Source organism: Lagopus leucura, unplaced genomic scaffold (assembly GCF_019238085.1).
Source record: "Lagopus leucura isolate 7727_CA_CO unplaced genomic scaffold, USGS_WTPT01 Super-Scaffold_100024, whole genome shotgun sequence".
Taxonomy (NCBI): domain Eukaryota; kingdom Metazoa; phylum Chordata; class Aves; order Galliformes; family Phasianidae; genus Lagopus; species Lagopus leucura.
Window position 1 is genome coordinate 3,706,623 of NW_024962276.1, and position 22,082 is coordinate 3,728,704.

Consider the following 22,082-nt stretch of genomic DNA (forward strand, 5'->3'; position numbering starts at 1 on the left):
CTCATGATTGCTCATCAGGTGAGCAATGAAGTTTAACATCTCCTTCTAGCAAATTTGAGGCAATCTTACTCAAGCAAACCTACAACATTGACAGCTTAGTGTACTTAGTAAGGATTTCATGGAAAAGTTGTGATTTCACTAAAAAAAAAGTAGCATATTGCACTTACAGTGGTTGGTTTGCTGATGGCATGTTGCTGAAAAAATAAGATTTTTTCCAAGTAGAATCTGGTTACTCAGAATGCTCTCCTTTCTGAAGGAAGATGTGGGATGTTTCCATGCTAACTCAGAGACAGATTAAATTTTGTGTCAAAGCATGTAAAAAAAGATTGTTCATATTTCAATGTCAATAATAAATATTGTGTCAGTTTGTGAAGAACTAAGCATAAAGCAAGCAGCAGCAAAATGGGAAAATCTTGTCATGAAACATGTAAATATTACTTTTTACTCAGCTTCTCTGATAAGTTATCAGGGAAGAGTTAGTTCAGTCATCGGTCACTTTAATATAGCAACAGGTCAACATATGTCAGGAGATTTAGATTGGATATTAGGAGGAAATTCTTTACTCAGAGGGCAGTGAGGCCCTGGCACTGCTGCCCAGATCTGTGGGTGCCCCAAAGCTGTGCCCAAAGCCATGGATGGGTGCTGGGCTGCCTGAGCTGGTGGGGGCAGGCAGCCCACAGCAGGGTTGGGGTTGTGAGATCTTGAAGGTTCTTTCTATGAGGTCCCGAATCATTCTATGATTCTATGATTAGAAATGCTTAAAATGCCGAAGGGAAAGCATAAAGGGCAAAGAGATTTAGCAAATCATGTTGGTTCCAGTTCCTCTTGAAAATGCTGTAACATCACCTGTGAAGTATCCAAAGATGTACTTCTTTCTTTCTTTTTCAAGTGAATGCACAAAACTTCGAACAGTATGTTTGCTTTTTTTTTTTTTTTTTCTAATATATATATATATATTGGAAACTGTTCTGTTCTGCATCTGAAGGGCGATTCCCATCCAGTGCCCAACTCACAGCAATGAGGTTAAATTGGTTTGGATGATATCAGCTACATGTAATTAAACCAGCAGCCCATGTCTGATCCTTTCTGTGACCATGTTAGGTGTTAAATTAAGGTCTGATTAAGAGTGTGCTGTTGCAGTTAAGGTCAAGGACTAAAGATCACAGGCTTTGTTTCATCTAATAACAATAAAGACTGTCTGGCTGCCAAATACCACAACAGCCCTTGTTCTCCTATCAGACTGCTGTCCAGCTAGAGGGATCTGATTTCACTGGTATCCCTTTTTAAACCCTACTTCTAAGAGGGTTTGTAGCTATTTCATCTGTGTTAAGCAGCGCTGTGTTACCCGAGGCTATATGCTACGTTCTATATGATCAAAGCAGAAATGCAAGCAGCTTCTGACGAAGAGTTATCGTGGCTGAGGGGAAAAAATATCAAGGAAGGAGAAAAAAGATACAGCGCTACAAAATACCAGGTCATGCCACCAAAGTAAACACCCACAGGTAAGTTCATAGCATGAGACCACACAATGGTGGAAACTGTGCACATGTGTTTGCTTGGAACAAATCACAGGCTCGCCCCACCAGCAGTCAGCAGGAGAGATGTGTCAAATAGGAGAGATGAGAGATAAAAGCATAGTGGTGAAGAGAAAAAACAGCGACTTATTTGTAGGATGAAGACGAGCATCTGTTCATAAGAGCTTCTGCCTGCATGAGTGTTTTCCACTAAGTCAGGTCAGGAGACATTAACAGATCAGTTGTTTGTTAGGAGAGAACAAAATTCCTATTGGCCCAACGCAACGCTCTCCCCAGACGTGCCCATATGGATCTCAAACAAATGCAGGGTGCTGGGGCATGTTTGCTTCATGAAGAGGGGGGTGGGAGCAGAGTGGGAAACCACATGGCCCCCAACTAATCTCTCACAGCTATGTCCTATTGTATGTCTCCGTACTTGGGGTCCAATTTCACAGTTGATACCAATTCGTTTTCCAAGAGTCAGCTGAAGTGTCTGTCATTCAATGCTATTGCAGACGACTTAGTAGATTATTAATAGAGCACTATTCATACCTGGAATGACGATTTTGTTATTCTATCAGGCTGCACACAAGAAATTCATGTCTTGGTGCTTTAGATTTCAGGAGATATAACCTGTTTGTTAGTGAATACTGGGTGAATCCCAATGGGTTCAGTGGTGTTGTTCAACGTGAATCAGCTTCCAATGGCTTGCTGTAGCTGCTGAGGTGCAAATATTTGCAGAGGCTGTGCTGTGGGACTTCTCACACCTCCTGGAATCTGAGTTGTGTCAGAAAGACAGCAGTCACCATGGAATGACCAGGTGTGATATGAATGATCTATGTGATAAGAGAAATGGGTTTGCCGTTAGGAGTCAGTGCCTGAACCAGAAAGCAACCTCTTACTGAGTTAAGACTTCCTCTACACCTTGTTCCCACCTATCTGTTAAAATTCTCTGTCTTTTCCAGTAATACAGTGTGCTAGTCCTGGCTGAGTCTATCTAATGACAATGAGAAATTTTTCATGTGACTACTTAAAGACTCCAAACTCAAAAAAATAGAAACAGTCAAAATAAAGGGCAGGTTTGGTTTGATTTGATTCACTTCTTGATCATTCTTCTTGCTAAACATTACGAATATTGTGCACAGTGATCCATAGTTTTAATGAAGTGCTGGAGACTGTGGCCAAAGCATTTTTAAACTCAACAGTTAAAGACTGAGCACATACACCCACGTTATCTAAATAATAATGCTGAGCCATCCTGATTGACTGCTGCAAGTCGAAGGAAGCTACTTTTGAAAAATATCATTGGTTTTCAAAATGGAGCCACTACTGTTAATGTACTGTGCTGCCATTTTAGATACCAGAACTTAGGCACTGCAGTCTGGATCCAGGCATATTCAAAGGTGAGGTACAGGAGGCAGGTCAGCGTGGTGCAGGTCAGCCTCTTACTCTCATGCAGGAGCGATGTGACAGCACCAAGTCCTGACACCTCTGATTGCCCAGGCTCAATGACGAGGGACTGGGTCACAAGCAAGGTGACTGGCAGTGGCTCTCTCCATCAATCTGAAGTGAGCTCACAGTCCTGCTGTTGATAGAAGGATTACTTTTGAAAACTTTCCAGCCTTGTCATGCATAGCTGCATTACGTTATCTCGGTATCGGCAGTATTCCCTGAACTACCCTTAAGCTAGTATAAGAGGGATTGTTGTACATATTATGGTAATGTCATTTATTTATTTTACACAACTGGAAAATTTAAGGGCAACCACTTCACTTCTGTGCTGTGTAGATTAGAGCATTCACAGTAACACCTGCTTAACGGACAGATAGAAAAAAAGCCCTTATATTCCTTCTTTATTGCAATTTATTATTATAGTTTGAATGGTTCCTAGTGACTTCCTAAGATTAATGTTAATATTCTGATCGGAGACTTCCCTCTGGGGTTTTATTATGGGTTTTGAACATTCATTTCATTTAACATACACATGGGAGCAAGTCTGGTGGTTCCAAAAATATTTGTAGTTGGAAATCACAGTGATTTTTTGTTAGGCTCAGTGCCAAAGAAATCACAAATCAGAAGTCTGTTATAGAGTAGTTCCAATTTCTTGGCATCAGAATTTCTCTTTATGTATGTGTGTAGTGTGATATTTTCCCCAGCTGTATGGCACAGAAGATTTACTCAGATACGCATTGTTTATCTGCTTTTTGAGGTTTCTCTTGGACCTAAAGAATTTGTCTTGCTGAGTGGGGATTCATAGGGATTTTATGGACTTCCTGTGTGAGCCGGGGGCTGCCCATTGGGTATGCATCTTTCTCTATTGCAGCTGGTGTTTTTGAACCAAAGTGTGGAGTAGAAATTTCACCCCTGATTTTTTTTGGCCGGATCGATTGTTTAGTCTAGGAACTCTAAAGTAGACTTTTTAGGTGCTGGAATTCCTCTTTTTCTTCAGTCAGCAGCTGATGTAGTATGGTGTACATCAGAGTCTAGATTCACATCTTAGTGAGCAAAGATTTATGTTCCTCCTAACGCTTCTTGACATTAATGAGTATTACAGACATGTATCCCCATGGATTAAGTTGAGAACATACCCCAGAGTGTGTGTGGAGTTTGTCATTAGGGCATCACACGATTAAAACCAACAGAGAAATTCCAAGGGTAAGGAAGCAATTGGATCTCTTCCCTTCTCTCTGCTGGAGTACATGTAAGAGATACACTTTAAATCTTCTCATATTTCCAGCCCTCTCACACCAGTTCCTGCGTTGTTCATTTTTAGTTGTTAATGACTTCAAAGAAGAATTGACTGCCACTTTAAAGACATTTCCCATAACAACGTTATGAGAAGTATTTTGCTGGCAGAGAACATTTCTGTAGCTTTTTAATTAAGGAACTCCTATAGAGTTGGGGAAGAGTAGAGAGCGCTCACTTCCCCATCCAGCCATTTCAGGGATTGGATCAATGCAACGGGACGATCCTGGCAGAACACTCCATTATCTAGGGATTGTGATCCTACATTATGGATCCCACTGAATGTGCCAGAGATGTGGCACAGTCAGACACCTGGTAGCAGTGTGTCAGCTGCCATCCCAGAGGGTTCACTTACACCAGGTGTATCAGAGCAGGTGAGTACAGGAACATGTATGTGGATGTGTTTGCTCTCCACTGCCCATTGCTCTAAGCTTGGGGCTTATTTCAAATGTAGAGCTGCATGGACACACAGTCAGCTGCATTATCTGTACATCTTGGGGACAATTCAACCGCAAGCCAGACAAACCAGGCACCAATAACGGAACCCTGGATGTAATTTCAGTCTCCCTTAAGGCCTCGTATAAAACTGACCTGTGAGATAGATTCAGTGCAGAATTCAACCCCCATAATCTACTGTGTACAACAAACAACTCTGAAGTCAGGATCCTTGTATTTTCTTCGTGATAGCCCAGCCATGGAGTGGAGATAATTAGTGCATATCTGGTTCATAGGGTTTTCTAGGCTGACTATTGTCACACACAAGGGTTATTAGCTGATGTAAACAGGATCATGCAAGACTAAGTGCAACATGGAAATAAAAATTCTGTGTTTTCCCAGAGAGTCACTTGAGATCTTTTTGAGAGAATTTCCACTGGAAAAATCTGATTTATCTCACTTGAAAGCAATTGTTCCTGGCCCAGTCACTTGCCTTGAAACACACCCATTTCTCTCTCTATCAAAAAAAAGAAAAAAAAAGCTAGATTTTGAAAACTTTGAGATCTGTGGAAATAAAAGAGCTGCCTGTAAAGTGTTTAGAAAAGTTCAAAAAAAAAAGAAAGGTGCTACATAAATGCATATTGATTGCAGCTCTGACACTCGTGTGGCAGTTCTGAATGCAGAATCAAAAGCAGAGGGGGCAGCTTGTGAGTCAGAATAAGGAGCTGTCAGCCTTAGCCTGTATCTTAATGTACTTTGAAATGTTGCAGACTTTCAGAGGATCTGGTTTGCCAATATTGTATGTTACAGTAATTACACCAATCTGGAACAGAAGTTTTCCTCCCCATTCCTGAGAGAAGGTAAAGCTCTTAGGGATATACATAAATGGAGCCTTAATCCCACAAACTTTAATGCATGTGCCTAATGCTAGGCAGCACAGCTATCCCACTGGCTTCAATAGCTCTACTCAGATGCATGTGTGGAAGTGTTTGCATGCTTAGAAGTTAATACTAATAAATGCATGGTTCATACAAGATCCCTATGTAAACAATCTATGTCTGCATCCAAGTGATGATTTTACTGCTGCTCTGTAGTTCTGTGTAGTGGCTTTGAGAAGAAGTCTTGTATTTTCTATAGCAGTAAATGTTTCTGATAGTGTTTTTCGTTGCTAGCTCTTTGGGGGCTAATTAAAAGAAATATCTGTTAAATTTATTCATTGCTTGGTTCCTTGATAGCAAGAGGCACCTGGTTTAAACATTAAAAAGAAAAGCAGGCAGCAGCCAGACCTCATCAAATACTAGATGCATTAGGACATTTTATTTATAAATATGAAATTGGTTTTAATGACTTCAAAAGGAGGAAATGTCAGCAAGAGCATAATACGTGCAAGCTCAATAAAACTGTCATGAAGATGCCAAAACCCACAAAAATCTAGAAATTGTACTTGCTCCTCGCTTCTCCCCTCAAAAAGCAAGTGACAATTCCAACTGCAATTGGCAAAAGTGTATTTAAAGTACTCCAGGATTAGCCAAAACAAGCTGCCAATGAAATGGAGCATCCCAGAGCAGGTCTGAATGGAAAGCACTGTCAGTGGTTGATCAGCAAAGAGCTAAGTCATACTGAGTTGACTGATTCATTGAAATGAATGTTGAATTTTATCCCGTATGATTTAATGCAAAATGCTTAAGGATGAGAAATCTATCCTTCTTTTGGGACGCCATTTAAGCAGGCACTCCATTAAACATATGCTTTGCATTCACTTGACTTCATTTTAGAAAATACTTAGCACTGTTTCACTCTGTTGAGACTACAGACATCAGTAAATCTGTGATGAAAAGTGCCTCAACATTATAATGAAACATGCATTCAGTTCAGTCCCAAATAAAGACACAATAAATTCCTGGTCAATAGACCATAGTAATGCAATTGAGAACAACAATAATTCTTCTGAAAAAAAGAGTTCTCCATTCTTATGAGGCAAAATCTATCCTAAAGATAGATTTCACCTTAAGGCATTTTATTATAAAAAGGCACAGAGAAAGATGTTGTTTCAAAGGAGTAACTTTGATGTCCATGAGATCACTGTCTAGTTTTAGAGCAGGATGAGCTACAGCGTCATTTAGAGAACTGAAATTTTGAGCCAGGTGTAAGATACGTGGCTGAATCCAAAGAGGTAGGAATGTACCTGTCATAAGAACTCTCATTCAGTGCTATTGGGAAACTTAAGTTCTAAGCTCAAAGGAATTTTGACCCAAAATAACTAAAGTGCAAACATTCTAACTTAGTGAAAAGAGAGAGGATTCCATTCTAAGCCAATCTACCATGTGAAAGTGTGACAAAAGGAACATTCCTCGCTTGTAGAGCAGAACTGACTCTCTGTGGGCAGCAGGGCTATGAAAGAATTGGGGTTTTGTGCAGTAAGGACAAAGGGCCTCCTGGAATACCATAGGTGTGATCTTTTCAGAGGGTCTGTTCCCAGTTGTAAAGAAGTAGAGATCTGCTGACTTTTTAACCACATCAGATGTGCCCCATTTCTAGGGTAGGAACTTTCACTCATGCCCCTGTAAACAAAATAAAGAGGCAGCGGTTTTCCATCCTGCCCTGACCTTTGGAAGAAGTCATCCCTGCCAGTGCTGCACTCTGGCACACGAGAGGCACGGAGGGATTGGAGCCGCCTCTGAATCACCATCACACTTCCTGCAGGCTAGCACCTGTGTTTTCCTTGGAGGTGACCCCATCCAATAACTAAGCGGGTCTGACCCTGTTTATCTTGCAAGATCTGAGCAGTAGGATCGTGCAGACCTCCAAAATTAAATGTGAAACACTGTTAAGTCTCAGAGGAGTCTGAGAATAAGCAACTGCAGACAGGGAACACAGTCCCAGTACAGAGCTGATGTTTGCAGAATACAAGTACAGGATGCTATAGCAGGAACTCTCCATTCCAGGTTTTAAGTGAATTCAGTGACAGGACCTTGCTAGGGTTAGGATGAGAACAAGTCCAGACGAGGGGGAGCAGCAGGGACTGCAACTTACAAAGTGACTCACTTCCACCAGCTCTATACGTGAGCCTTCTGTGTCCACCAAGCCAGGTGACATTTAACCACAGAAATATTTAACTTACTTTTTACAAGGATGTACATCGTTGACCAAGATAAAATACAGGGATGTGGGAGAGTCAGGATGCAGCGTTTTCAGAGCAGCTCTGTATAAAGAAGAAAGGGCAATAAAAAGGAAGCCTTGACATAAGGAAAACATCCCAATGAAATTCTGCCTTTTAATCTAGGCCACGATCTCTCTTCTCGTTATCTTCCCTCCTTTTTTAATCCTTTGCTGCACTTAGCTTTTTTATACTCCTTCACTTTTATTAACTTCACCTGTCTCAAAGTCAGTCGATGCAAAGGCCATCGTTTTAAAACAGAGGGACACGAGCTGATGCACCAAACTTCTCAGCTTCTCCTGAGGTGCCAACTATTCAAACTGTCAGCAACTTCAAAGCAATCTACGTCTGATCAGTGCCTTTATAAAATCACTTAAGTGCCCAAAGAGGAACATAAGGCAAAAATCCAGAGAAAAAGCATCTTGACTTGAAAAGCGACTTGAAAAAGCATCTGATTGAAGAGCCAGTATTTCCAGTAATGAAAATGAAAAGCACTCCAGTCCATGGTGAGGGAAAGCACCTGGAAATCCAAGAACTACTTTTAAAAAATCAAATATCTTCTGAAATATATAATTATTTTGGTAAATGATACACAAATACGATTTTTAATAATATATTTCCCTAGAGTTCTAGGCTCTCCTCAGAGGGAGTTGCGATATTATGTATTCAGTGTACCTAAATGCTTGTCCAAGTTTGATCAAGCTCTCATGTACTCAAGCTCCACCAACACTGCGGTGAAAGAATAACTTCTTATATTTGTTGCCTTAGGGAAATTCAGTTCAAGAATGACCTAAACACCAAACTTTATCTCCATTGAAAAACCTGAAGAAAGACTCTCTTGCATTTTATTAATGCCTCTGCTAGGTGGAAAGCCCTCATAGGAAAATAGTTTTTTCAGCCTTTCTCCTGTTACCATTTTTCCCTGACATCTGTTCATCACTAAGCCAGCAATAGATTCAATATCATGCCATACAGCATGTGAGCTGCCAAAACACTTTGGAGGAGGAGTTTGTTAAGTGTACAGAGAGATGGGCAAAGCCAATCATGTCATGGTTTAAGCCACCTTGTTGATATAGGAGGCTCACAGCTGTCATTAGGGAAATGGAGAAGGGGGCCAGTACTGTAAACTCACACCATTGACAGCTATAGATCAGGAAAGAACATCTCAACACATGGCAGGCCTTGACTGCTGAACTGTTGGACTGAACTTCTGTTAATATTTGCTGAGCTGTAGTCTGCTGCTGGTAGCAAATACAGTTCAACCAGCCTGAGGTCTTTACGAGATGTCTGACCAGTCATAGATTAAAGCCTAGCAAGCCTTTCTACCAATGGCATCTGGAGCTAAAAGGGTCAGTCAACTTATATATCATGTGTTTATAGATATTAAAGGCAGTATGGAGGCCTGGATGCTATAGATGTGATCAATGCCTTTGACAGACAGAACAGCTCAACCTTGCCTCTGGAGCAGAGATTTCTAGGTCACTGCTTCCTAAGCTCCCAAGAAGCAGCCAGCCACCATTTGTAACCATTACTGTACATAGAGATGAAGCCCAAACAACAGTGATGCTGACATGTTTGAAATAGCAATACTGGTTTCAGGCCTTGCTTCTCCTTGGCAAGACATATTTTGAACAGAAAGATACATACTATTTTCTGTGTCAGTGTTCCTGCGGAAAAACTTGAGACAGTTTTATATGCAGCAGTTTCATGCAGCTCCTTTGAATCTAATGAACTGTGATCATGCATCTCTAGAAGAAAAAGAAGTTCCTGGTGGCTCTGAATTTAGGAAAGACTGCTGTGTATTGAATCTGTAGCCCTAGTCTGGTGCATAATTGGTCAGAAGACTGAACTCTTTTGAACTGTTTTGTTGTTGTTGTTGTTGTTTGTTTGCTTGTTTTGGTGAGTCTTGAGGAGACTGAATCTGGAATTGATAACAGTCTGCAGTGCTGGCAGGATGGATAGTGCCTAGCATATCAGACTAGAACACTGGTTGGAATATTAGATATTATGATATAGCTAGGGAGGAACTATTTCAGAAATTGCAATTGATTTTGTAAGGTAAAATTCTCACTGCTGTGTCCGTATTAAACTACAGACCGCTTTTTTTTTAGAATTTCTTTTCTTTGATTGACTTCAAGCTCTTTCTTTGGGATAACATTTCAGTTTGCCTTTCTTAAGCTAGATATGTTTCCCAATACGTTTCGTTTTTCTTTGTTTTTCTCTAGCATAGAGAAGGGAAATCGTCTTGGTTTCTTATTCTCTAATAACAGACTTCTAATATGATCCAAGGAAACTACCTAGCTACATCCAAAAAAGGTTTTTCTCACTTTGCCTTCCAGCCTGAAGTGCTGCTCAGATCTCTCTCACTGCAAGAAACCTTCCCTTCTTCTGCTATTCATCATAGCAATTTCACAGGCTCTCTTCAGCTGTTCTCTCCATGGGTTGGTGAAGCTGGTACGGTTATTATCCTTTCTATCCTGTACAAAGTGAAGAAAAGGAAAAAAAAAGATTATTTATGGATAACACTGCAGACCACCCATAAAGCAAGAAAAATTGAGAAAAAGCAGTTGTTTTCATGCTCAGGGCAGTTATAAGCATACATAGCTTGGATTAGACAATCCTTCCCATTTGACTTCTGTTCCTTCATAAATATTTGTAACTTTGCTGATAAAGCAATGCTGAATTTCTCAGCTGGATATCCATGTGGACAATAAACTGTGGGACTGGAGTATGGATCTCATTCTATAACGAGATTTCTTGAATAGTCAGTTGTTCCAATCTTTGTCTTGGTCATGAAAAATCTTTTCAGGAATCAAACAAAGTCACTACATACAGCTGCTTTGACTGCATTGTTGATTGCCTGTAAGGCCCATGCAATAGGTGATAAGGGCTAAAAGACATTCAAATGATTTTTTATTGTGACCTGAATGCCGATACTTGTGTATAGGAAACTACTTTTAAAAAAATATGATTTCTATTTAACACACAGAATATTTACTTCAGTCCTGTTGTACTGATGAGCAAAACATAGTAATAAGCACAATTTTGTGCTTAGAAGCTTCTGAGGACAGTCACTGCGTGTTGAGATAGTTAACTGCTAAGACCACATAAGGAAGCACAAGCAATGATAACCTGAAGGACAGAGCAATGTGAGTAAGAGTTACCCCATGGCTGACCAGTTTGGGGCTTTATGCTGCGTTGTGTTAACAGGTAGCCAGAGACAGGATAAACTGTGACCAGCAGCAGTCAGTGCTGGGTGCACTGGAGCTCCAGCTGGGTAAAGATGCTTGCTCTTAGGCCAGCACCTATGGCTTGCCTCTGACCCAGCTTTGCATTTAACCCAACATTTTGCAGTGGGACACCTGGAGGATTACCACCATCTGCCACTTGTACACTGCTTTCCAAATACAGCTCTTCAGAGCACATAACCTGCATCCGATAACAAAGCCATGGGAAGGTTTGAGACTTGGCTCAGAAGTCAAGACTGTAGGAGGAGTTTTCTATGTTCATCAGTTTACAATCAGTAGGTTTTCCCCAACAGAAAAAGAAACAATAATTTTAAAAATCCTTCTATAAGAGGAAAGAAGCGTAGGAAGGTAGGGATGATTTCAAACTTCAGTTTTACAGCTGTATCCCTTGCTGAATGAATAACACCACTAAAATATCCCTTTTGTCCCCAGATCTCAAAGTACTTTGCAAAAGCAACAAAAACGTCACTGACACCATTTTACTGCAAGGGAAATAGGAGCAGAAAGGGGAAAGTTATTTGGTTGGGAATCCCTCAAGAGACCAACAGCAGAGGTAGGAATACGAGCAGCAATGTGCCAAGTAAGAGAGCTGCCCCAACTACATGCTGCCTGTAATCATCACATTTCTAATGCCAGTAAAATCTTTGTTTAGCATTCTTTGTCCTTCTGCTCATGCAAGAGTTGTTTAGAACTCTCTGATCTCCTTATCTCTCCTTCCCCTCCCTTTTTAACTTATACATTCCGAGTTTGGCTTCATCTGACAGTGAAAGTCCATTTGGGCTGAACTTATGAGCTATATTACTAAAGTTTCTTTTTCCAGACCTCTTCTTTTACAGTATTGGCTCTGGTACTTACGAAAGAAATGTTCTGTTTTGTGAAAAGCAGGCAGATTGGGCATCTGGGAGGTTCAACATGTTCAGTAGGTAGAGACAACAACTTCTATATAAAGATTATTTCAAATTTGCACTCAGTGCAAGTTACAGTTGAATGCACTATTTAAATGCAGCCCCTGGCCTTCTTGCAATTTCCTGCCCAGAAGAGCAGCTCTCTAACTCTTTTGAAATACAAAGATATAAACATTAGAAAGGATGCAAGCAGTCAGTTGACCTCAACAGTGCTCAGCCCTGGTGGTGCTAGTCAGGAATTTTCCAACAATTTTTTTTTTTTTGGACAGAAAATGCTGATCTCTCTGAACTGAAAAATCTTTGTGGGAAACATCAGTTTCAACAAAATGCCTTCTGGGAAGCATCTTCCAATCTGACTAAAGGCTGATGGTCAAAATCTGATTGGGAAAGGATCCTAGCACAGCCAGAAGCCCAGTGGTTAACACATTCCCTAGTGATGTGGATTTATACTGTGTGATACAGGAAAGATTGAGATGACTCCAAATAAAGCAGGGCAAGGATTTAACGTAGTCTTCCCACAGACCTTACGAATGCCCTAATGTCTGGGTTGTGGAGCATAGTCTCTCCTCTGCCCCAAGAAATGGGATTTCATTGAGTCAAAACCAATCCACTGGGAGCAATTTTGCATTGATCCTAGCCAAGGAGATGTTGTAGACCATAGATTGAACCCTGGTTTCCCGTATCTTACAGGAATGGCCTCAGAGCTGGGCTTTGCTGTACTCTAAGCTCTAAGTTCTAAGTTCACTTGCTCTCTCCATAGCAAGAGGTCTTATTTTTATTTCGATCAGACAAAAATTCTAAAAATTTCACATTTTTCCTAAAACAGATGTTTCACTTTCTGGCCAGCTTTACTCAGCGTTCTGTAGAAGAGAGTCCTTGGTTTGATACCAGATGTTTAACATCTGCCTGACTTCAGGTTTTCCACCACAGCCATTTCAAAAAGCATGGCCAACATATACACGATGAGAAATACTTTCTATTGACCTCAAGACTGCAAACCAGACCTCAAATTCTTTGATATGTCCCCCAAAACTTGTGTGTTGTCGACAGAAAAAACCACACATATATATATATTCCTTACAATAAATAATTATTTAAAGAATGATGGCAGGAGACCACACTGGCAGTGCCAGTGATCTCACATTTTGCCTTCTGCACACGGCTGTTCTTTAATACCTTGTTTTTCCATTCCTACTCTCTGAGATATCCTGACAGGACCCGTGTATATATTTGCACAGATCCTTTTGCCACAGCTTTGCAGCTATCAGATGAGCAGAGACGTACCTGTGATGGAGAGGAAGATAGTGAAACCCCGGCTTGTCTATTCCTCTCTTTTCCTGAGACCAATTATGAGAACCCACTTCCTGAAATTACTTGGGCACATAGGAGGAGCGATGCTGACAATTGTTTCTTTAACCAGTCCAACAGTTTTCATTTGGAAAAGAAGCTCTTTTCTAATCCATCAGTATAAATTAATGCTTTGCTCGAAGCTAATTCTTCTTCTAAATTAGGAACTGAACCCATCTGTATTTACATTTAAGTAACTGGGAGCTGGATGACAACCTAAGGGAACATTAACTGAAAGGTGCTGAAGAATAATAGCATTATTCTATCACTACTACAAGAAGAAAAGGAAACTGTACATCACAGAGAAGGGTGACCAGCTGCTAGCGTTACATAACAGATGGGTGCACTGCTGATTCAATAAATGCTAAGAATACAGGAATTTATTTAGAAAGTCAGATATTTGTGTGTCCATGGTAAGAATTTCCCAAAATGTATCACTCAAATATGCTGTATATTTTTTTGTTATTTCTCTCTGCACAATGACTTATTTCATATCTTTTTTTCCCCGACAGTATTTTTTCCACAAAAAAATTGATAGACTGCAGAGGAAAAGGAAAAAAGCATTCTAGCAAACAGGCACCTCATCTTACCAATATAAGTGAGGGGAAAAAAGAGGAAAAAAATCATTTCCAGACTTTGCAAGAACTCAGCTCTGCATGGCACCTTCTGCATCTCAGTCAGATTTAAAACTTGAAGGCAGCTAGAGGCATATTGCAATCTACCTTCAGAAACAGAACAGCTGCAGCTGAAGGGGAAACTTGAGGAGTAAGGATGGTTTAAGTACTCTATTGCTTCTGCCAGTGTGTTTACAGCATACCACAGGGACGATGTACAAAAGGACTCCTTAGACAAATTCCGAGCATTTTGACAAAGGAAGAAACAGATCTTATTAAAAAGTCAACATTTGTTAAATGAAAGAAAACATGGTGCTGAGACTCCAGCTCGGTTTGAAGCAAAGCCAGGAAATGTTAGCAGTAACCGGGAAGTACTGGGAGAGAGAAAACTTGTGCTTCTGACCTACACCTGGTGATTACAAATTAGAACTGGATATTTACTGATAAGATTACCTAGCCCTGGATTATTTATAGATTTCTTGCAGAATGTAGTTCTGGTTGCTGGGATATAAAACACTCAACTATTGCATCCTCATTTGGAAAGCAGAGGTAATAGAAAAAATAATCACATCTGTTGTGCAGGTAGGCATGAACATCTGTGAGTACATGCATATGAATACATCTGGCTAATACTGAACATGGATGGAAGCTTTGGGATGCTGAGGATAGAATAAGAGACCTGACAGCTCTGTAAGTAAAACTTCTGTACTGCAGATATAAGAGAGATGTAACAAGCAATAACACACAGCAACCTCGCTGTGCTGTCTGGACTCCAGTTCCAGTTTCTCAGCATGAGGAGAAGTTTCCAAGTGTTCAACTGCCACTTAAAATCAAACAAGGCATCTTGGTTTTCCAGAGAGGAGGAAAAATCCTGGCTATCACCAATCTATATCCTGGAATCCATCAGCATAGCTAACAGTATTTCATCTGCAGGAGCAGAGCTCCACCAATTTGCGCTAGGCAGCGAGCTTCTGTTTCCAAACAGACCATGAGAGAGTTACGACCCACAAATCAGTCCAGAATATCCTTGGCTCTGTTTCAGGATGCAAATGCTGCTTTTTCTCTTCAAAATATTAAAATTGAATGATCCAGTGAGGAGAGCTGTTCTACCTATTTTGGTTATGGGGCTTTTGAGGGGCTGTTTTGACTACCAAGTAGCTTTTAGTGGTAATCAGTGACCACAAGATCAATTTACACTCTTAGAAAATAAATACAATTCTTGTTTACAATAAAAAGCGAATGTGCAAGGAGAGGGGAAAAGAAGAGAGAGCAGGATTAATAAATTACAATTGTTAGCAAGCACTAACGTGTATCAAAATGGCAAATCCTCTGGAGTATGGCTGAGCTTCTTTTATTCAGGTCAATGACTCCTTTTGCGATTCCCTTCTCTAAAAAGAGCATTTTTCAATGATTTATGTATAATAATCTCCACATCAGCATATCTTATTTTTCAGTATTTGTTTGTTAAACATGCAGGAAGAATCTCATACTGAAGCCCTTAGCCTTGAAAATACAACTGGGACAATGGCATAAAAATATGCATATAAAATAGAAATATTTATTAGTAAAGCTCATGCTTATGTTTTGACATGTAGGTAAGGAAAATGAAAAAATAAACCATTTTAGATTGCTGAGTTAAGACTTTAATGGTGTGAGTTTCAGACAGATACACACGGGTTGGTTATTAAGCAAAGAAAAGAAAATCATCTATCATAGGCCAACAGAGCAGGATCTGCAGCAAGCATCACAAAAGCTCCTTTCCATCAGTCAGCACAAAGCACATCTCCCTGCAGCCTGTAGGAGTCAGAACTGGACAAAAATGGTATTACTTGGTAAGTGGTTAAGATGGTTTGAGTCAGTTCAAACAGATCTGCAAATCTGGGTGGATTTTTCAGGACTAGAACTCCATCACAGAAGATTTTTGGCCACCTCTCCTTTATGGCTGCCAACAAAAAGCTCAAATTCTCCCATGTGCCTGCCCACCTCATGTGTCTGAATCATGTTCAGAGACTGGCATGCTGATTTATTGAAAAAAAAATCAGACTTCAAAGAAGTGGACATACCCCTCCCATACAAAGACTTCTGGTTTTCTGGTCAAAGAATGTGACAAAAGGGATGAGATTTCCAACAGTGAATCTAAAGACTGAAATATCATCTAAGGTAAAGACTGAGGCCACCTCTTAACAAGCTAGAAAGACTTCAGGTAAGCACTACTATGTATGCCCCATGGAATTATTATACCAGTTGTCCCATATCATTTCCATTCTGCAGACTTGAAAAATGCAGAAGTCACAGCTGGGAATTCCACAATGGGCAAAATGCACTGTGTCTGAATGGATAAAATGCACTGTGTATGGAAAGTGACAGTATTTCAGAGGTTGTAATATGTTATAGAAACTATTCACATCATTTTGATTGACTGCAAATGGCAATCCCAAGAGACCTCACTTGTAGAATGAATTATTCTCATTACCAGGTTTGCCCTTGGCCAGCTCAGGACTGAGTCAGACCTGAATAGACTCTTTGCTTCTTCTCCAAGAGGCTGTCTGCAGGCACAAAAGAAAGCAGCCTTACTACTGTTCATACAGAGCCTGTCCCTCAGCATAGCAGAGGATTTCATTCTCTATGCTGTCCATTTGAAGTCCCAGGAGAGGGAAGGAGGAGCTGATAGATAAAATGGCAGATATGCAGTACCTTCCAGCTAGAAAGTCTGTCCCATCCAAGATATTAAAGGCAACCAAGCCTTCTTACTCGAACTGTATTCTCCAAGTTGACTGGATACTAAGTAGGCACTGATGTCCATAAATATTTCACAAGGAAAAGAATGCATTTCCCAAGCATTGACTAGCTACATATATTATTTATACAAAACCATGACTTAAGTTGAAAAACAATAAATGCTTCAACAGCATACCTATTCGCAACCTACTCCACTGCTAAGTAAAACGGGCTCAGGTTATTCCTCAAGACCTCCTAACTGTGCAGAAATTCAATGAGACTTCCACATAAACGTGACCTACAGAGCTGAGTATGAGATTGCAGTCTCTACCAATACCAGTTAGCTATGAAATTGCAAGGACCCGTGGACAATAGATTAGAAAGCCCTGACATCTGTTTGCAGATTATATATTATATTATATATTTGTATTATATTTTACACTCCCAAATGAGATCAGGTCTCCCTCTCTGAACAAGGGGCTGACAGTGCACAAGGAAGCAGTGTTCTGTCCTACTTCACAAACAAGGAGTTAGAGTTCAGGGAGATAGAGGACTACATTTTCCACTGCTATTCACCCAGCACAGCTCACTGATAGCCTTTTCGAGAGGAATAAGTTGCTACAAAAAAGATGAAGGTCAGGAAAACCAGAGATTGCACATTCCAGGGCCTTGCCAAGAAACTGCTAAAGAGTGGAGATACGAATTTAGGCCTTCCTCTTCCCCAGTGACTTCGCTATGTGACTACTCTTTCTTGGTAAATGATCTTCAAACAGTTGTTTTAATGACTGCTTTGTCATTCAACCTATTCAAGGCTGTAAAGGAGGCATCCCAAAGGAGGTGCAACAGAATAAAGCTCTTTTGCCTGAAGCACTTGTAACATTAACAGAAGGAAGTTAATTCTGCTACTGAAAAAGAGTTAAGAGAGGTTTACTAGCTCATAACCATAGCTAGAGAGAAGGGAAGAGCTTTTGGAGGGGAGAAAGTGGATCCAAGATGTAGGCAGTACCATCACCAGTTATGTGTTTACCACTCAGTTGGCAGCTAATGGCCCATTTCATCCATTCAGGATGAAAGTGGGTAAAATAAATTGCATTCTTTAAAAAGACCATCTCTTCTTTCATTGGCACTGAAAATCCATCTGAAATGAACCTCTGAAAGCCATTTTGAGTTTCTTTGGCAAGATGCAGAAAGTGCCCAGGTAATTCTTCACAATTCAGTATTGGGAAGAAAAATAAAAGCAATAAAAACACTGGAAGCTCTGGAGACGAGACTCACCTCAATGCAGACAGCAAGAAGGATATTTATGCACTATTTATACCACACCAAATGCCACTTTTGCCTTACTTCGATTATAACACATTTCAAAGATCCTTCCGAAGCTTTGGTGTAACACTAACTTCACACAGCACTGGGAGATAGAAGCAGCAGGGCTATGGACAGCCACTCCATGCAGGGTCAAGTGGTGTGTCCCTCTCCCCTCAGCACATCCTGATAAGCAAACACTAGAAAGAGCTGGAGAGGCTGAAAGCTGCAACACAACAGAGGCTGTAATAGTAAGGGACCATTCCTGAGCATCTCCTGGCTGCTGCCCAGCTCTTTCGGATGGACCCAGAGATTCTGCCAAGCTCAGCTGTTCTGTGATGTTATGAAGCAAACAACTGCTGTTCTGCATTCCCTGCCATCACTGCTCCAAGGTGAGCAGTAGGTCTGTGAAAACGATGGGGAGAAAGAAGGTCTCTGAAGCCACTCTGGTTCTCCCATTGTCTCTGCAAAGCCTTGCTTCCCTGCTTTCTCTTTCTCTGAGAGAGAAGCAGAGATGAGCATAGATTCGCACTGCATTGAAACACAGCTCTCAGCAGTGAAGCCTACTCACTCAGTACAGTATTGCTGGGTTACATGGCAGGTGTGAATGAATGCAGTTCATTTGGATCCAAAAGAACTCAGCAGAAGACAGCAAGATAAATAACTTTGGAAAAATGGTGTTGACAAGCAGGGACTTGTGGAAAGTAACTGGATGGACCAGGAACCTGCTCACACAGCTCTCCCCACTGCCTCAGCAGCCTTAAAGCACCCCCACATCACAGCCTTCATATTCTGTGCATGACCCTTTCCACTGAAAGGGCATTTTGGTGAGGTTCTGCATGCCAGCCCTACTGCCTGGTCCTTCCAAGCCTTCTGCCCATGAGGTTTTCTGACAGCACGTACCTTGAAGATATGCCCAGCCCACTGCTACCATCAGTAAGTCCTGACTCCACTGACACTGCTTCTTGCCCCCAGCACTGCTTTTCCCTATCAAGCTTTGTAGCATCTGAAAGCGCAATCAGCCAGCAGGAGGTAGAGAGCATCCAGCTCCTACAAAGGATTATCCAACCTCTGATCATAGATCTGAATGAATACAACATCAAGCTCAACTCCAGGCAGCGATTTGTTCTGATTTCTGCAGCAATACCAGAGCAGTGACCATTTCATAGAACTGAGGCAGACCACTGAGAAGTTCACATGAACATCCCATGTGCACAAGGACTGTAACAACTTCTAGCCACTGGCAGAGCACAAGCAATGCAGAGGCCAAGTATCAAAGACAGAAGGGTTGTGTCCAATCCAGCTCCTCTCCACACCAGGCTCAAGCAGATGTGAATTTGTATAGGCTGCTTATGAAGGCCCGCAAAAGGAAATCCTGACACAGCAGTGTGAAATCCCATGCAGCTCTGTCACTCTAAAGACTTACACTATAAAACCTTCATTGCTCCAATCCGTGAAGCAAAATGACAAATGACTCCAGTCAAAAGCTTGCAGTCAGGACCTAAATCTTCCACCACCCCCTTTCTGCGTGAATTAATTTTAGGTGTTCTGTGAGATAAATTGAATTTTGCACTCCTCCAGCTGCAGAAATAGATTGTTCTAGTTATTAAAATAAATATATGAAAAATAAAAATGAAGGAGATAAAAGAAAAAGGAAATGCTAATGTAGTCAGAAGCCACAGAGTCGTGCCAAAGAATTGCAGTGGTACTAAGACACTTGTGCTATATTTATGCAAGAAATAAACAAAGAAATAAACAAAGAAACAAAAACCATATGCACCTACAGCCCTCTTCTGAGAGTCTTTGTGGAGGCAGTTTAAGGTTAAAATGAGAGGCTGCCATGTAGCAGATGTCATAATTTATCCTGACAATCTACACTGCACTGAGTGATTGACTTCCGAGGGAGAAAGAATGGGCCAAGAGTTTTTAACCTCCTGTTTTCCCTCCAGGAGTGTCAGTGCATTCACTGATCAGTATGGGTTTTTCATGTCTAAATTGCAGATTTTGCCCATCATATTCAAACATATTCAAACAGCCTTCCTCTGCTCTCTCCCACCAGACACCATGCACCATTTTTCTCTAACTGACCAAGCTCAGTCCTACACAGAAGACACTACAAATCTTACCTGTTCAGGCAAGAGCACTTAGACTTCCCAGAAAGTCCTTCTGAAAGCTGCCTTGGTCCCTCAGGTACCATTTTCCTCCTTCCTCGATGCATTACTGCGCATCTGGTTTTACATACCTTCTACCAATATTTCACCAAGGAAAAGTCCTCAGGCAGTAGCAAGACAAACAAACAAACAATATCAACACTTAGAGATCAAAATTAAGATCGTGGCATCTCCATGGTTGTATATTTGGGCCCTTGTGACCAATACATAGGGATTATCACTTAATAGCTGTGAGTTTCACCATCTCAGTCACCCACAGGACTGGAGCCTTTCAGGTGGGCCAGTATGACCTTTTTAGACATCTGTTTTCAGACAGCTGTAACCAGGCTCAAATGGAATTCTGTACCAGGCTTGTAGAAAAACACACACAGTGAGATGAGGGCATTTTATTCAAAAATAAAATATCTGATATTTTTTAAGCAAATGAGCTTTGAACATGAAGCTTTCATTTCAGCTCAGATAAAATATTTCATTTGATTTGAAACAAAACTTTTCTTAGTGTTTTGATTCATCCAGCACAACAAAAAAAAGATCAGTCATTTACAGAGTGCTGCTTATATTTGGGCTCTCAATAGATTTCAGTACAGAGGAAAAACAATCAAGTGCTGTAATGCTAACTATGACCAATTAAGTCTTAGTTCTGCAATAGTGGATTTTTTCTTAAAGCTCCAGCTTCTTGAATCACGAGATCACATCTCAGCCTTCATTAGCACAGAAAGTGAATGTCTGATAATCTGGACTGCAAACAGTCACAGACTGGAGCTCCAGAGGCTTATAGCTCCTAAACAAGCAAAAAATTATTTTCCCATCTTACTAATTTAAAAAAAAAAACAAAACTCATGGTTTGAGATGGGTCTTATTTGTGATTTTTTAACTCTTCGGGTAGACAATACTGGAAATGACTTCCCAGATACTTCCACCCTCTGGGCTTTTTCCCCTTCTCTGTTCTCGTCCCCTTCCCCCATTGGCTCCCATTTGGTTTGGGGAAGGAAACCCTCAGCCAGCCAGCTCCAACCCCCACCAACAGTAAGAGTTAATTTCTTGCAATGTATCTCAGTGTAGTAACTGATTACATTTTTCCCCAAAGGAAACTTCAGTTAATTTGGTTAGTGACTCATATGCCAGGCTGCCAATTACAACACAGATGATTACACACATAAATTCATGTCGGAGTGGCTCAACGATCACAGGGAAAAAAAGAAAGAAAGAAAGAAAAAGGCAGAAAAGAAACCCCTGGATTCCCTTTTATCCTCCCAGGAAGGGGGTGGGTAAGTGTCCCACAGTGAGGGGTGCCCACCAAGATTTGAGCCTCAGTGCCCCAACCTGTAGGATGGAGCACAGTCTTTGAAATGGCAGTGTCTCCTAGCTTTTGTTTGGGATGTTCATTGCAGAAATGTGTTGCATGTTCTCTAAGAGATTGTTTGCCAGTATTGTTAGAAGAATCCATATACAAGTGAGAAGGAAGGAGGTTAAATGAGCAGTGCTTGGCAGTACGTCCGTAAATCATTTAAAGATAACCTGTGCATACCAATACAAAAAAAAAAAGAAATCCAATTAAAGTAACTTATTACAAATCTAGTCCTCTCTCTGAAGTGCTTTAAATTTCCTAAGGAGGAGCAGGAGAGGGGGAGGGAAGAAACAGGACAAGGATTCAGAGTCTGACGCTACAACATGGGGAAGGCCCAAGTTCGGCATTAGAGAAAATCCCTCCACGCCTCATCAATTAGCCAATGAAACCAATATCCAGGAGTTGGCTGGGCTCCTGAATGCATTCATACAGAGAAAATTAGACTTTGTACTTCAGAGCAATAGGAAGCTCTGACATTTGGTGGAGCGCGTAGGAGGGAGGTGTTCTTTAATGAAAGATACTTCACTGGCCCAAAATGCATTTCTGTCTCGACATTCCTCTAGATAAACAGCTGCATA

At 40.9% G+C, this 22,082-nt stretch overlaps 1 long non-coding RNA gene across 1 annotated transcript; it reads left to right on the plus strand.

Annotated features, from left to right (window-relative positions):
* The first annotated feature begins 1,229 nt into the window (after nucleotides 1-1,229).
* Nucleotides 1,230-21,734, plus strand: LOC122184502. The gene is made up of 2 exons (XR_006180572.1): nucleotides 1,230-1,502; nucleotides 13,864-21,734. It is a non-coding gene; the product is annotated as an uncharacterized LOC122184502 (long non-coding RNA).
* The last annotated feature ends 348 nt before the right edge of the window (nucleotides 21,735-22,082 follow it).